Source organism: Megalopta genalis, chromosome 7 (genome assembly GCF_051020955.1).
Source record: "Megalopta genalis isolate 19385.01 chromosome 7, iyMegGena1_principal, whole genome shotgun sequence".
Taxonomy (NCBI): Eukaryota; Metazoa; Arthropoda; class Insecta; order Hymenoptera; family Halictidae; genus Megalopta; species Megalopta genalis.
In genome coordinates this window covers 13,068,890-13,081,651 of record NC_135019.1, presented here as the reverse complement: position 1 = coordinate 13,081,651, position 12,762 = coordinate 13,068,890, and positions in this window count along the sequence as shown.

Here is a 12,762-nt window from a genome sequence, read left to right as displayed (position 1 = left end):
ATCGCGATAGTAGCTCGCGAGCTCGGCAGATAAGGCCGGATAATTGAGTGCTAATGCACTCGATCGACGATATTATTGAGGTGTACCTGCGCGAGTTCTGCGCGAACGTTACACCTGCAAATATACATTTTACATAATTATTTACTACGGCCGTGCTGTCTCGTTCGATGTTATTTCGGTTTTACTTAAATAATTAGTGGAAATTTGATATCTCTTTTTGAAAGACGTTTAATTAATCAAGATATGATCGACGTGCTTCGATGCACTTTTCTCAAGAAATTTTTAACGTATAAATGTCATTTCTAAAGAAATTCTGGATTTTTGAATGAATGAGAAAATTATATTTTATGAAAAAATATAATTATAAAAAAATTATGCGAATATCCGCAGAATTCATAGTCGTATAAAACTCAAAATAAATGACAAAAATACAGAATTTAAAAAAGAATTCTTTTAGCGACACGTGACACTGGTAATACGCAGTAAGACTCCAAAGGAGGTTATGTCATAAATAACCACGTAATGTAAGCAGGGAGACATTTACACGTAATAAAAATCCGTCAATTCATATGGACAAACACGATACCTATTTCTTTGCCGTTGTCAATCCCATAAGTAGCCGATTTTATTTTCGAAAGACTATGTTTTAGTTTACTCAACTTCGTGCGTAAACGTACCCGATAACGGTATTCGTTTTTTCGTCTGTTGGAAACAATGTTTTTTTTTAGTACATTGTAGGATCTAAAGAGAGTTGTACAAAACGGTGCAATAAAACATTCACGAACGCGAATGACATTTCTGCTTGACTTTCCTCCCCTCTTCTTTCTTGCGAAATAAAGATTTAGCGTTGCGGTACGAGTCAGAGTTCGGCATTATTCGAATTGTTTCGAATAATGATCTGATGTAATTATTCGGATGCATTCCTTTTAGTCGATTATTTTATTCCAATAACAATCGTTTATTATTCATAACGAACTGTTGTGTCTATTTATTCGGATAATTCTTCATTTTCTATTGGAATAAATCTCCATTTTTTCTTCGAATAAATCATTTGAAACGAGATTGTAAAACTATTCGTATAATAATATCAATAATTGTTGACCGCTTTTTTTACGTAACTTTTCAACAATTACAACAATTACGAATCCTGGAATACGGTGACATCCTTCGCAAAGGATTATTTGAGCCGTTTATTTTGAAAGTGGCATAAGTCACTTTACCGTAATGAAAAGTGGTGATTTTTTAATGTTTATACGAAATTATTTATACTGAGAAAAATATCAGTATCCTGAGATAACAAATACAAGTAAATCTTCTCGAAAGTTAGCATTCATATTTTTAAACGTGTTAAAACGCAAACCCTTAAATATATCGACTTAAACGGCTCATTTAGATTCGCATCAATGATCAATTTACCCAAAAGTAACAAACTTTCCAATGCAGCAGTCGAGAAAAAGTTAATTGTAAAAATTAACACGGAAGAGATTAATCGAAGAACTGCGGAAATTTTTATTCTTTAATTTTTATTCAAATCGATAATTTATCAAATTAATTATTGTACAAACAAATTCTTATTCGAATAAAAAATATTTGTTTCGTTCATTTATAATATGCCAATTGTTCGAATGAATTTTTATTCGAATAAATTGTTGTCTAGATTTTGTCTAAATTGTTGCCTAGATTCGACCAGATATTTATTCGATAACGTCGAATAAAATTATACTCGTTAATTCTTATCTGTTATTCGTCATCCGAATAAAATTTTGCCAAACTCTGGTACCAGCTAACGATCGAGTGTCCACCGAGTTCCCGAAATAGTCATTTTATCGACAGGAAAACGAGAATCCTGATTACGAACGGCGAAGTCTCGAATCGAGCGAAGTCTCGAATCGAGCGAAGTTTCTCCGTAAGTCCACGAATGGAAATTACGCTTTGCGGGTACTGTTATCGTGCCGTGAGAAAAAAGAAGTAACCACTGATAAGGGCACACGTGTTCCAAAGACGAAACGATCGTTCCCCCGAGCCGTATTAACGCCGCCGCGGCCGCATAATCGTGGCGTGTCGCGTCGTCTTCGTGACCGTGCGAGCACCTAGAACCGCGAATACATTAAAAGTAAGCAGGAATCGATCACCTATTAACAAGTCGATGTTTAGAAATATTATCGAAAACGATTAACGCCGCTATTTTTACATGCTTTCGCCTTGAAGCTCGCTCGTGGTGTTTGTATGATCAAACCTTTGACATCAATTTTTTTAACTGTTTCCTTATAAGCTATCGAGCTCAAATTTTGCACGCACACTCTTCGTGGATGAATAATATTTCGTTAATAAATTCTTTTTCAACCCATGATCAATGACGAAAATGTTCTGCTTACAATTTAGTCACGAAGAAAAGAAAAAGATTTATTTAAGCTAACGTGTAGTTATATGACTAGAAAGTAGAAAATAACAAAACTAAAAATGCACAGTTTCTTTAAAATGAGATTATACTCTAATATGAAAATTCTATATATATAAATTCTTCTATATGAGATTAAATTCGCTTTCCAAAATTTATCTACAATTTTATATCACGAATAGTGAAAGTGCGGACGCTCCTCCCGAGATATAATTATCGTTAAATATTTATAACAATCTTTTTTATGTTTTGTTTCTTTATATTCATTTGCATCTCGAGCCTTTGAAATGTACCTGCTCTTCGAATGTTTCCATAATTATAGTATAAAAATTGAGAAACACTTTTGAGGGTAATTATTTATGAACGAAATTCTTGAATGATATAGTACAATAGTATAAATTTCTTACAGTTGACTATTAGTATAAAAAATGAAAAACATTTTTAGGGGTAATTATTTATGAACGAAATTCTTTAATGACACAGTATAATCGTATTAATTTCTGACATTTAACTATTTTAATGAGATATGATCTTTGCGAATGTTTTCACAGTTTTGGAAAGGTTCATCAAAATTAATTTATTTCCGTCGGTCGCGAAGAGTTGTTTAAAATTGCGACCGTTACTTGGTTTCATAACAATTGTGTGGACTTTCGATGCTGGTCTAGCTAAAGTTATCTAGAATTTTAAGGAGAAGATAATGTGTCAATGAGAGCAACGCTTGCCATTATCAATGTATTTTGTACAAAGTCTGAAGTGACAAAATTAATGTTAGTTGATGATGTGTCCTGATACTATCAAGACCAAATTAATGCGCCGTGTAAGTAAGTCGAGTCGGGAACCGCCTATTTTCCGTTTCCGGCCAATCGTCGGTCTCTAGTTTTACCAAATCGATTAAATTCAACCTCCGCAACACACGTATCTATCTCCGAATTCAATCTCCGAATTTCTTTGGAACGCCGATCTTATCCCGGCGGATAATGTGACAATTTTGTGCCAATTATCGGCAAAGGTAACGATAAAGAATTAGTAGGTCAGTTAATGAAAAACATGTAAACTTTTGCAGAATCACTGTTTTGGCTGCTAATAAATATTATTTTTTTGTGTTCCGTAGCAAAGGTGGATATATTTGATTCAAATAACGAATAAAATTTTATACACATAATTTATTCGAAATATTATTCGAATAGAATTTTATTCGTATAAATTATTCGTAGAATTCATTCGAAATATTATTCGAATGGAATTTTATTCGTATAATTTATTCGTAGAATTTATTAGTAGAATTTATTCGTATAAATTATTCGTAGAATTCATTCGAAATATTATTCGAATGGAATTTTATTCGTATAATTTATTCGTAGAATTTATTCGTATAAATTATTCGTAGAATTCATTCGAAATATTATTCGAATAGAGAATTTTATTCGTAGAATTTATTAGTAGAATTTATTCGTATAATGTATTCGTAGAATTCATTCGAAATATTATTCGAATAGAATTTTATTCGTATAAATTATTCGTAGAATTCATTCGAAATATTATTCGAATGGAATTTTATTCGTATAATTTATTCGTAGAATTTATTAGTAGAATTTATTCGTATAAATTATTCGTAGAATTCATTCGAAATATTATTCGAATGGAATTTTATTCGCATAATTTATTCGTAGAATTTATTAGTAGAATTTATTCGTATAAATTATTCGTAGAATTCATTCGAAATATTATTCGAGTAGAATTTTATTCGTATAATTTATTAGTAGAATTTATTCGTATAATGTATTCGTAGAATTTATTCGAAATATTATTCGAATAGAATTTTATTCGTATAACTTATTAGTAGAATTTATTGGTACAATTTATTCGTGCAATTTATTCGAATACTGGCCAAATCTGATACGTAGCACTCTTTCTACCGCTTCACACAAAAATGTGTTCGCTACATTTTTACAATGAACCGACAATTAGTTGAAATATATCACATGCTTGGAACGCGCGTCGCGCTTGAGAGAATATCGTACGGCGTTGGAGAACATCCAAGAAATGTTATTAAGACAGGATGGATTTATAAAGTCCTTGGTCACGTAAATGTGGTATCTACAATAGACAGCCATTGATTACCGCATCTGCAGACTCTGGCACAGCATTCGAACGAAACGCGGCCATTTCGATGAAATAAATTTAATAAATTGTGCACAACGACGATGCTAAGTAAAGATACAAAACAAAAGAAAGAAATATGGAACAAATAGGCGTGCAAACTATCAGCACGTGTTGTGGGCGAAAGAGAAGTGTTCGAAGACAAGTGGCGCAAGATCAAAGAAAATATATTTAGGTTAAACAAGATTGAAATATGTACAGAACGTTTATGAGCGGTGTCAACTCTTGGTATTGGGAGTGTCGCGCCGTCTGAATTAATTTTTGGAACGAGACAGAGCTCGGTTTTATTGTGTAGGCGAACCATCGAGCAGATTTTGCCTACAATTTTTCTACTTCATCGCGACTTTGTCTCCTGTCATCGAGATTCATCTTTCGGAAAGCAAAAATATACGTTTATACGTATATATCGGGGACCATAATTGTTATAATCAACATGAAAAAGATCATTGGATAACAATTATTGTCTTGACTCAAATATTATTCGTAACGATTCAGTCCACTATCATTAGACTGCGGATTTGTATGCATTTATAGCAAAATTGTATTTAAGATATCATTAAAATTGTATTTAAAGTATATTAAAATATAATTTAAAACGTTATACAGATTAAAGGAATTTAGAAATATCAATTTATTATTTTTGATCGATGAAAATAAAATTAAAATAAAATTTCCTGGTCGATAACTGTTATTGATGACCGAAATAAAAATCATCAAAATTATTCTAAGTGATCAACAACGTTATCAATAATGATTATTGGCGACAACAGAATTTTCGGTTATTGTAGTTATTATAATCAATTTAATTTCACAAAACATTTTCTAGATTTAGTAGAAGTACTGCTTTGTGGCATGCTACATGCATAAATTTATAAAATAATAATCTAATAGACTATTTTCCAGGACAATCATTTTTAGTTTATAATATTGTTTCCATTAAATAATATTTGGCATTAATTGCAATGTTTGAGGACTTTCTTATATTAATTAATCAAATATCTGTTCCTATTATAGAAAAACTTTCATTTTCAATTTTTATTAATTCTTCTCTAATCACATGCAATAAATTCTAATATATCCTGTGAAAAACTATTATTTTATGTCCCTGGCGTAATCGTTTGGTTCTTGTCAGCATCCGGACAGAATCTGCCATCGCCGAGTAATTAACGACCACAGCCGACCATGAGAAACATTTGGCAGTATTCTTCCGAACGAAAAACCCCATTGTGCGGTCATTTATATTCGACGGCCGATTGTTATTTATTAGCTCGCGCTCGCAATCACGGTCGCAGCCGCTGTAATTTCCGCTCGCTTATTACCAATAAGTTCCAAATAAGTTTATTTTCTTCCCTGTGCCGCTAATAATAGTAATAGTCGTCTCATTACCTCGGGATTACGGTGTAATTACGTACGAAAGCACGCGAGCTACGCGTTGAATTACAAACCGAAGTCGCGTCGCGGCGAGAGGAGGATAAGAAACGCCGTTTTCTTTCTCGCGTTTTCTTCTGCGACGCGACGCGACGCGACGCTGCGAGCTCGGCATCGGAAAGCTCGAGAATAGAGCAATCGATGGAATGCCTCGGCGTTATGCAACAACGTCGAAAATACCGTGTGTGTCGCGTAAAAAGGTCGCAACACGCGTGAAAGGGGGCGCAACGTTTCGCCGTGTTTTTGCTGAAACCGCAAGTAAATTCGCAGCACCGATCCGGCGCACCTGCGTTTCGTTTCGCTTGATATCACAGCGACGCGATAAATTTTCATTGCCACGTACGTAGGAATAAACTTTTATTGGCCATTCAGCGGCCCCGAGTTTGAACGTTCCGCCTGCGCCCGCGCGTTCGCCAAGCGCTCTCGCGCGCCCCTTTTGCTTGGCCGCCTAAGAATCGCGGTCATTTTAGTGTGTTAAATGCCGCGAACATCGACGGGACATCATTTTAACTATTTATTCCATTCGACGGAGCGGTTTACAGCCGCGACAACAGATTTAGTACCGTTGTTTATCCCATTCCTGGCGTGTTTCCCGTCGTCCGCGCGGCCTCTCGCATGAATCAGGAAAGAAACTATAAAGTCGTTGGTTGCGTCGGAAGCCGATACGCGCGGCGAACAAAAAAAGCACTGTCGGGTGGTCGTTCGATTTTTCCCCCCACGATTCTTCGATTTTATTTGCAACAGAGGAAACGACTTTTGCTTCCGTATAACGGTGTCTTGTTTAACCCCTTGCATTACGGTTACTTTCGCAACCGTAGTCAATTAGCACTTCTTCGTCCTCGATAATTTTCCTGACAGAACGAGGCAATCATTTTGTTTCTTGCATCTACATTCAGCGAAATACACTATATTCTACACAAATGGTTCCTCAGCTTGTAAACAGAAATAAACATTTTGGGAATTACGATTATTCGAATCTCGCGGTACGTTTTTATAGTCGCCGATCGTCAATAACTATAAAAACGAGCCGCGAGGCTCGATTAATCGTATCGTCTCTTCCCAAATTGTCCATTTTTGTGTACACGCTGTGGGCAAATTAGGGAGAGTTTACCGTATTCCGTTTTCTGAGATGTATGCCACGATTTAAGAAGTATTGAACAACGATCGTTTAAGTGCCTTGCACTTCGGTTTTATAATTGTTGACAATCGGCAACTATAAAAATGAGCAGCGAGGCTCGAATAATCGTGTCTTCTCTTCCCAAATTCTCTATTTTTGTTTACAAACTGAGGAACAATTGCAGAAAATTTACTGTAATGAGGAACGCCGCTGCGTTTGACACTACGCTGTCATATATTACAAATTTCTTCACAATAATGTAAAATTTGGTATTTTGGAGACCGCTCAGACGTAAATTAGACCTTTAGGAGACAGAATATTTCACTCTTGAACTTCCATATTGTGTGTGTGTGTGTGAAGCGTCTCTATTCTAATCGTTTTAAATCTCTCTTGAAACCTCAAACTATGTACAATAAATTCTGCTCAATTGTCCACATTTGTTTACAAGCTGAGGGACAATTGGAGAGAATTTATTGTACTCTTAGGGGAGTAAATTAGTGAGCGGTAGAGGAACAATTGAATTGTTTTATTTAGGACAAGATAACAAAAATAACTGAACGACCTGTCTAATTCTAGTTTGAAACATTCGAAAGATCAGTTCTCTTACCATGAAAATGCATAATGTCGATGAGTTTCTACTACGTCGACTTGTCTTGTTTCTAATTTCTTTAAAAAAAAAAACAATGCATTTTAATCGATTCATCAATTGATTGCATTGAATGGAACGGTGTTACAAAACAAAGTAATATTGATGTTGATCTTGTAAGTACTGCTGCTTTATTAATTACAAGTACATGTAACATTTATATACTAATCACAAGAAATTAAGAAATAATACTTGTCTATAAAAAGAAACTGGAAAAGAATTGACACAAATTTATTAGCAAAGATATCTTACAAATTAATGACATAATAAGCGAAATATGTTCGGGATACCTTTTATGCCGCATGTTTTATTTATCTATTTACTACAAACCTATAATATTCTGCGTGCCCCATTCATAAACCTGGCAGCAACATTAAAAATTTAACTTATTTAATTACTATGATAAAAGCCTATCTTGAACAAATATCTGATCGAATGCAATAAATGAGAACTCAATTGAAAGCAACGTATAATGTTAGGACAAAAGAAGGGATAGTATTACTTTCGATCATAAAAACGATTTATTGCGTATAAACAAGTATAATTTTCTTACAGAAAAAGATTCGTAATTTTTTAGGTAACGGTAATGTCCCATTCGTGGTGGTTCTCCCATACTTTAGTTATCGCCGAGACTTTGATAACAGAAGACTGAGATTTTATTTCTATTTAGAAGAAACGAGTAACATTTGTAAATCATGCATGAAATCTTCGTCACGAATCTAACTCGTTGTTAAACATAGCGAATTACAAGCTCTAAAAGTAACTAACGTGTGTTGCTTTATAAGAATGACAAGATTGAATTTATTTAAATCTTTCGCCATTTTCATTATATCGCATACTTGGATTAAGAAATTTATTATTTCTTATATAGTAATCAGTAATTAAATAAACATATTTTATATGTATTATATGTATAACACATATTTTATTTATTATATATTATATATATACTATACATATAATACATATAATATTATATTATAACATTTTAATACATATTATAATACATATAATACATATAATATTACATATAATACATATAATACATATAATACATATAAAATATGTTTATTTAATTACTGATTATATATAAACCATTACCGTTGCCTAAAAAATTACGAATCTTTTTCTGTAAGAAAATTATACTTGTTTATACGCAATAAATCGTTTTTATGATCGAAAGTAATACTATCCCTTCTTTTGTCCTAACATTATACGTTGCTTTCAATTGAGTTCTCATTTATTGCATTCGATCAGATATTTGTTCAAGATAGGCTTTTATCATAGTAATTAAATAAGTTAAATTTTTAATGTTGTTGCCAGGTTTATATATAATATATTATATATATAATCAGGTAGTTACAGTTCTAACACGTTCGTTTCGATTACAGTCATCGTGATTGCAGCGTTTCGTTAAATGTAACGTATCCTCTTGCAAAATCGATATTCATGAAAATTAACTTAATCCATTTTACACAAATTATAAAATCGCAGTAATTGTACAGGCACATGCGACGGCTTGCGCGGCGAGCGTGTTAATCGAATTTCAAATTGAAACGCTAAGAAGAACAGGGATTCCTGTAAAAACGCGCGACTTTTTGCAAGTGTAAGGTAGAACGCGAAACACTAAAAATACACCTAGCAAGTTCGTTTCAGCCTTGAAGAGTTAGAGGAGGTAGACCGATGCTTTTCGAAAGAGCGCAAAATGAAAATTCAAAGTCGTAAATGCTTTCGCATATACAAATGTTTTTTTTTCTGAACGGTATGCGTTGTACAAAAAGACCGGCGACTTCGTGATCTGCTATCTTCAAGGTAGCAGTACGTTGCGTTCAAATGAATTCATGCATTGGATATGTTGTTTACAAGTGTTACCTTTTTGTAGGATAAAACGCGTTACAACGCGCGTATCGGCGCGTTTAACATTCGTTAATGGTGTCAATTGTTATTCACCTGTGCAATGCACTGGATTGAAAATAGATTCGCATAGTTAATGGTGTTTCTTCGTTCGTCGTCGATGGTTTTAATTGTACCAGTGATCCATGATGCCTAGAATGCGTAGAATCTCTCTGTCTAGAATCGTTTGATAGATCGACGAGAAACGGCCGACGGAAATCGAAGACGGATGTCTATCCTCGGTTGCATAAAATTTCGAAGCGACATCACGGCAAAAGCATTTCAAAGTCGCAATACCGCGTCACGAAACGATGTCAATGATACCTCGCAGTTATCACGGGACGCGTTATTCAAATGAATTCGAACGAGCATTCTCCAAATAGCTTATGTAAGGATTGCTTTATGTAAAAAATTATTTATGCGAGACCGGCCATTTGAATTTCTAACGAAGGAACGCTATACGATCGTTGACAATAACTGCCGTGCGTGCGATACAGATCGAATATGGCGGACTGGATGGAAGCTGTTTACAAAGAAGTTTAGTCGTTGTCTAATATACTAGTCTGTCTGTCGTATAAAAAAAGAATTCAAATCGTTTATTCTGGTTTTAAAAAAGTTATTGCGTTTCAGAAAGTGTCCGAATATTAATGGAAGTCATTGTATATCTTAATCTAATTCCTTACGCTAAACGCTTATGCTGAAACACGTCTCGTGTTTAATTTTTTAATAATTATTTTATTGTTTAATATTTTCTACCTGTTGTTCGTAGTTCTGTTTCTTTTATTTATAGACCCAGCTTCATATTTTGCCATCCAAGTAGCAGAGCCGAGATCGAGTTTATAAATCATTCATTAAAAATATTTCTGTATTTTTAAATCATATATGTATATTGTTATTTATTATTGAATTATATTTAATTAACGGTTTTTATAGTTGCCGATTGTCAACAATTATATAATAAATATAACATAACATAAAATGGGATATGGGATATGGGATATGGGATATGGGATATGGGATATGGGATATGGGATATAGGATATGGGATATGGGATATGGGATATGGGATATGGGATATGGGATATAGGATATGGGATATGGGATATGGGATATGGGATATGGGATATGGGTTATGGGATATGGGATATAGGATATGGGATATGGGATATGGGATATGGGATATGGGATATGGGATATGGGATATGGGTTATGGGATATGGGATATGGGATATGGTATATGGGATATAGGATATGGGATATGGGATATGGGATATAGGATATGGGATATCGGATATGGGATATGGGATATGGGATATAGGATATGGGATATGGGATATGGGATATGGGTTATGGGATATGGGATATGGGATATGGTATATGGGATATAGGATATGGGATATGGGATATGGGATATAGGATATGGGATATCGAATATGGGATATGGGATATGGAATATGAGATATAGGATAACACAACGTAACGTAACGTAACATAACATAACATAAAACTCTCCTCTTCCAAAGTTGTCCATTTTTGCTTACAAGCTGAAGGAAAATTCGGGAGAATTTAATGTGTCGCTATATCGTTAATGAAATATAATTCAATAATAAATAACAATATATGATATACGATATATGAAGGAAAATTAAGGAAAATTTACTATATTCTGTTTCTTGAGATGCATGCCGTGACTAAGAAATATTGAACGACGACCGTCTAAATGTCTTGCTCGTCGATGCGGACCGTGACTTTCGATTCGAAACGAATTATTAAAGCTCCACTGTCTGAGTGGTCAGGGAAGAAAGTGAACTGCAAGTTGCGATATTGTTTCTAAGTAACGGGTGATAAGAATATTTTGTGCACGATCGCTATCGTGGAAAATGCTTGCGAACGCATTTTTCTGCAGCGCTCGCTTACTGGAATTCACTTCGAGATTCGCGCACGCACGCATGCACGCACGCACGCATCATGTCGGAACGTCGATTCACCTTCATTATTTGAAACGTGGCTTCCGTGCCACAACAGAAGGACGCCGCGCGTTTTTCTTTTTTTCACCTGTCGCCTATCTTTTTTCCGAGACGAGATAATCGATCACGCATTCGAAGGTCTGACTCCGAGCACTGTCGATGCAAAAATTGTTTGCGATCTTTTAATTTCGAAAAGGTGAGTCGTTGGAAGTAAAACGTGGGAGGTATAAATCATGATTTACAATTTTATATAATTAAATATGATTCATTTTTACTTCCTTTCGAATTAACGAACTATTTTAATGAGAACGTCGAACGGTGGTATAGTCTGAGTATCGAATCCTACTTGGATGTAATATTGTTCCCAAGTAATCATTGTAATAATGTTTACTTCAAAGTATTTTAACAGTATTTCGGTTAAAATTTTTCAAGAATCGTTGTACGAAGAGCTGGATCGAATGAATGAAATGGAAAATGATCAATGATTCCTGTCGGATCATTAGTCATGAAGAGAATACGTAGTATCTATGTTTATGGAAAGTGGCCCGAAATCAGTCCATTGAGAGCTTAAAAGAGTATTCTAAAGACATACAGAAATGTTCAGAAGACTCTCCTGCATTTATATCATGTCAAAAAATGTTATTTCTCTCTTAAAATACACCAGACAGTTTTTTATATGTAGAACAATGCCTAGATACATATATGTCTAGAAATGTCTATGTCTAGAGATGGGAAGGGATTTAGGGACAAGAGAGAATTAGAAAAGGAGAGGCAAATTATCACGAGAGGGAAATGCTGATTGGTAGACGTTAACACATTCTCAGCACGATTTCCTCTATTGAGAGCTTAAAAGAGTATTCTAAAGACATACAGAAATGTTCAGAAGACTCTCCTGCATTTATATCATGTCAAAAAATGTTATTTCTCTCTTAAAATACACCAGACAGATGATTCTTGCCGCTTTCGTTATAAAGTTTTATGTATAATCCGGCCCGAATTATATGCTTGTGAAAGTATAAACGTAGCGCTATTGCACATGGTGGCAAAACGCTGAAACTGTTGCTCAACGGTTACCGACGGAGTGAAAGTAAAATTTATCGACGAGTTCTCCAAGCACTTATCAGGGGTTCGTGCTGTCACTGCGACAGCATGC